Raw genomic sequence first — 6229 nt, 5'->3', positions numbered from 1 at the left:
TTCTTTAACACAGATTCATAAACAGTAATGAAAACTTTAAATAACATGCATTCAAGTAACCTTTGGGTAATACTTAAGCACATGTACTTTCAGCGATGCTAAATATATACTTTAACAATTAATCAAACTAAACATATACTCCCTCCGTCCCGGAGTATTAGACTCACTTCTTTTGGGCACATGATTTAAGGAATTGATATTTAAATAGTTAAAGTGGAGAGAGTAAAGTATGAGAGAGGGAAAAAGTAGGGGAGAGAAGAGAGAAAAAAGTAGGTGGAGAATAAAATAAGATAGATGTTTTTTGCTAAAAAGGGAAATGAGTCTAATATGTTGGGACATCCAAAAAAGGAAAGTTGGTCTAATACCTTGGGACGGAGGGAGTATCAAATAAGTATGTTTCCTTTGGGTGTACATACTAAATGACACATGAATAAATGATTAATCCACTTCGTATTTATTAACTATATACAATGATCTACCTTTGTATGATCTCCCAGTATATAGATAATAAAATAACTGATCAATCAAACACTTATGTCATTTATAGCATCTCTATAATCATGATCAATTAATTAACATTTATCATTTTCAATAAACAAATGCAATATAACAACACCACTTTGGTGATAAACAAGTTATATATTATTTACATATTGAAATCTTTAATGGGTAGAATATCCTAAATTTGTTTTAACATTTCATAAAACAATTACCCAACACACAAGCGGAAGCATATTAACCAAAATCGAAAAATCCAAGACCATTCAAATTTGGATATTTGAAATCACATAAATGGTGGATTAACCAAATCTAGATTGGCTCTGATACCAACTCTAAGCCATATCTCAACTTTAATGATTTCGATAATGAAATCTAATTCTAGATTTGAATTCATTCAACCACAACATTTATACTATAAAGTGGAGATAAAATCATCAACATCCATCCATGCTTTCGTTATTTTATGTAGAGGTTGAAATCCACCAATTGATGTTCGTCTTATCTTTGACTGGATCCTCCATAATTGATGTTATCCCCTCTTTGACCTCAACACTTTAGTTTGATTCCTTTAATGGATAAAAAATCAAGAGCAACTTTTATATATACCATATGTGTATATCGATGCCTTATATGTGCATAAGTATTCTGTAATTATGTGTCTTATTTCATGCACAAGCCATCTCTTTATATAGGCGAATACGTGACCCTTCGTGGAGACATAATCAGACGTGACTTTTCATTTTAAAACACTACTGCTTTGTTAAGCAATAGACACACCGATTAGGGAAATAGTTAAAGAGTTTCTAATGAAACTGATTTGTAACCTCAATTCATGTCACACACACATGCACGTCCATATACATTCAAACTTATATACATTACAGTTAATGTATAATTAACCGCCATAATCATTGCCACTTTAGTACATACACGGTTACACACATATTTACATATATATAATCAATATGTACACATTATCCTTTCATATATTTATAATGTATATATATTGTTATAATAGAGGTAAGAGTAGAGAGTTATCAACACACCCGATTCTAATTCTTTAATCGAAACCGATCCATCACAGTATCGTCTTTAATATTAGAATCCCTTTTAACTTTTAATATTATGAACTTGAACTTTAATTTAAACCAATAGATACATAGGTCATATAAGAATATAAATATTCTTACACTATCCATTGCTAATGCACTAAAATCATAAATTCAGGTCAAATTTTGATATTTCTCATGAACTTTAAAGTTGGTTTTAAATATCACCAACTTTACATTTTGTTATTTTCCACGCAGGTCAGTTACCATATCCAACTAACGTATGTGCACTTTTCATCCTGCTTGTCGCTATTAAATCAACATGATTTTTTACGTGGTTGTTTATCCTAATTGCCATGAACTTAAAAAGTGGTTTAAAATATCATAAATGTTTCATAGTTGTCCACGTTGGATAAGATTTTTGGCGAAACGCTGTCCAAACTTTGTTTCCATTCTATGTAATTTTGGCTCTCGAGTTTGTTTTCTTTGAGAATTTCAGAAAGAGGATTAAGTGACATTATGACAATTTAATTTGCACTGCAAAACAGAAGAATTAACTATTTGTCATAAACTTATGTAAGAAAATTGAGGAGATTAACAATACGACTATAAAATTAAAATTTTGTACCCTCCAGCAGAGGTCAATACGCATTAAGATTTTAGCATTTTTACTTGGTCACAACACCGACGAATAGTTTAGAGACCGCAACACGACATGGTTTGGTTCTGGTATTTCATTAATTATCCTTAGCCTTAAGACATAAAATGTTTGATTAAATTATCTTGGTATTTAATTCACTGGATAATTAAAACTTGTATAATCTTTAGTATCTTATTTAAGGAAATTATATTAATATGCTAAAATTTAATTCTTATTCATGTCTTTTATAAGATGTATATAAAATAAATTGGATTATTTATATCTTGGACGGACATGAAAAATAAAATTTTAAATTAATTCTTTGTTCTAGATTGGGAAGAGAATAATTATATTATTTAATGTATTTCTACATATCTATCCTTATTAGGATCTTAGATATGTAATATTTAGGAAACTATTAAGTTATTCTTGTTCATATCATCTAGAGTAAATAAAATATATTTATTTCCATAGATATAGTCAATAATTAAAATATTCCTAAAAACTACAGAATCTTCTCAAAAATATATATTAATGATTTCTTTTAATTTCAAGAATTAAAAATTATAAAAATTATGTTTTCATTGATATCTCATCGTTCGAGGTTCGCACGAATCAACCACGACGAAAATCCATCGAACACATTGTTGGGATGGCGCCGCACCGTCCAGCTCCCGCCGGCAGCCCGCGTAAAACGTTTATTCTTCTGTCTCCCTCCGCGGCGTGAATCGCCGCTTGTCACGACGACGCACATGGCGTCACCGACTCCCATCGTTATTGTGGTCCAACTTCTTAGCTCCGGACAGACCTCCTTCTCATGCATCGCTGTCTCAGCCAGCAGCTACCGCTAGCGGCGGCACTGCTCTCGGCCTCGTCGTGCACAGAGTCAAAGTTCGACTATGGTTAAGTTTTTTCGGCTAGGTTAGGATTTGCAATGCGGTGACGATGCTTCGCTGCTCTCGAACGAGAAGCAACTCCGCCTCCAAGCCGCCATCGTCGACTGCCGTATGTCACCGGAGCTATCTTGATGTTGCGATCTCAGCACCGATGCGCACGAGCCCATGCTCGTCTGCGCGTCAACGCACAATCACTGCCAAGATCTCCCACTGTTCGGCCATAGATCCCGGAGCAGCTTGGGACCGACTGTCTCTTCGGCGGCGCGCACGAGCCCTTGCTCCAACTACTTCGACATCCGTACATCGAATATACGTAACGCAATCCGTCTCGGCGCGAGCGCCGACGGATCGCACGTCTCGTATGTTCGAACAATTCAAGTTCTTTGATTTGATAGTTCTTGGGTTCATCATGCATATAAAATAACAACTAGAAACAAGAACATGATTCGAAATCAAATAACACATGCATACATGAATTCGAAATCAAATAACGCATGCAAAATTTAAATCCAAATAATCAGAGCCAAAGACTAGCTCTGATACCAGTTGAAAGGGTTGGCAGCAGAAGCGCACATCTAATAAACTAGATAATAGTTTTGATCTATTTAGAGGATTATTTAGATAGAATATATCGCGCAATTATGAGATGTATCATGCTTATAACTTGAATTAAAAATGCTTTAAGTGTAATTGAAACCTAAAACATGCTTTTCTACGGAGTAGGAATAATACCTTGATCATTCTCCAAAGAATTGGAGATAGCTCGCTAATTCTCCACGTGAAGATCTTGTGTACAAGACCATAAATCTTCAGACTGGTTCTCAAACTGTATTCTGATATCAGTGTGGGCTGATCTCACCGGGATACTAGGACTTGAATCGTCCTCTTCAGTATTGGAGAGAAAAATTCGATCTCACTGAGGAGAAGTGAAGGGAAAAATCGTCCTCTTCAGTATTGGAGAGAGGGACGAAAATTTGATGAAAAATAATGTATATTTTCTGTCTCATTTATTCCCCAATTTATATTAAATTCATATTGGACCTAGACAGGGATCTTTGGAAGGTTTTGCATATGGCCTCCCCCAATTAGCTTTGTATTTATTAAATTTAACCCACAATTTAATACAAGCTTTTATTGGAATATTATTAACAGCCACTACAGAAATAATATTGCATTTCCCATCCCAATCCGAAATTAAAAGTAATATGGGTATCTGTTGTTTGTTGTTCATTTTTCGCTCTTAAGATATAAATATCAATTAATTAATTAATGTCTGCTATAGACTTAATCAACTAACATCTTATTAATTCCAAGAGTGAACTCATCATGAAACACTTATTTATTATTCATAGAGTAATCAAACTACAACTAGCTAGGTTCCGAATAATAAAACCTTGTTTCACGCTCCTCTTGAGGAAAGTATCAAACGAGACTCACCTCGCACACGATTCAACATAAAAGCAATCCTAGCACCGCTAGATATCAATCACCACTACCCAATATATCAAGATTATTGGGTTGCGAAAAACCGCATGCTCAATGCTAACGTACATTAATTAAGAAGTAAACATTTATCAAGACCTCGTCTTTCAGTAGATAGCATAAAGACTCTTCTCGCTGTTAGATCCGTTCAATGCTCTACCACACCAATGTCATCTTATTTCAGTAAGACTTTGAAATATGCAGACTGACATTGCAACCTTTCACGATAGGTAGACTGCATTGCAACCTTTCACGATAGGACGTCACCCACAACTGGTCTACTAAAACAAAGACTTAGACTTTGTTAAGTTGCTTATACATTTAAATATGCAATAAACATCTATTAAATGTAAAACATAACAACATTATGACAAAAATAATCTGTTAAAAATAAAATAAGAGTTTTTACAGTATTCAATCACTCGAAAGGTGATTTCTAGTGTACAAACTCTAACAAGCCGTTGGATCTATGTGATACGCTCGGATTTTGCACTATTTTAGGGCTCTTATTTGGCCTATTTTTAGTGTCTTAATTGCAATTCATGTCCATATTTTACATATTTTATCCATTTTGGTATTTTAACATGTTTTGTGAGAATTGTGTATATCTGAGTCAAAAAGATGGGAAAAAGTCGAAGATGGAGTTCTAGAGCGTTCAAGCCGCCCAGCGGCCCGCTGCGTGTGTCGCAGCGACCGCTGGCCCACAGCGACCACTACATCTGAAGCGGTCCGCTCCGAAAAAGTTGTGCTGAAAAGTCTAAAGACGCCCAGCAACCGCTGGGACGTGTGCAACGACCGCTCGAGAAATCCCATAGCCACTGGACTAATCCACAACGACCGCTGCAGGATATGCAGCGACCGCTACCCAAATCCGCAGAGGCTTCGGACAACTGCACAACGACCGCTGGCCAAGGTGCAGCGGTCCGCTTTGTAAAGGCGGTGCACGAATTTACCTAGATTTTCTCCAGATTTTACCTAAATTTGCCAACCTTTTCCTTCCATCCATAGGATTCGACCTACTCCCTACATATACCCCCATAGGATTTAATATACACTTTTTACACTCTTTGCCTCACAATTCTAGAGCAAGATATTTGAGAGTTCTTCGCTGCGCAAGAGGTTGAAGACTAAGTCAAGTGAAGATCAAGGCTAGAGCATTCTACCTTTGGGTTTAATCACTTTAGTTCTTATATTTACATTGTTTTCCCTTCAAACTATGTTCTTAGATTATTCTATCATGTGTAACTAAATTCATAGGATTCTTGGGATGTGTTAGTAACTCTTCTTGGTTTATACAAATTCCGTTTTCTATTTAATATCCATTTTGTTTATACTTCGTTTCTTCCTTAAGTTGTTCCATAATACTGCATGCCTGAGTGACACATTCGATGCTGATTTAATATAACTTGCTATATAATCGTGAGAGGAGGTTGACGAGTTAGATCCACTTAATAGACACTACAATTAGCTTCCCTTAAAACGACACTGTTAATTGAGAGTGAGGAATTTACAAGGGTCTTAGGAGCTTTTAGGAGTTACGAATCTAAGATTGACAACCCTAGTGTTAGTAATCTATGCTTGTACCGCATGGGCATAACTAGTGTGACTCGTTCTATCGAAGTATAAACTGTGCTAGGGTATTGTAGTAGGAATTTGTAATA

Source organism: Salvia hispanica, chromosome 4, assembly GCF_023119035.1.
Source record: "Salvia hispanica cultivar TCC Black 2014 chromosome 4, UniMelb_Shisp_WGS_1.0, whole genome shotgun sequence".
In the NCBI taxonomy this organism is placed as follows: domain Eukaryota; kingdom Viridiplantae; phylum Streptophyta; class Magnoliopsida; order Lamiales; family Lamiaceae; genus Salvia; species Salvia hispanica.
The sequence above is the reverse complement of the archived record's forward strand: the minus strand, read 5'-3'. Positions refer to the sequence as shown.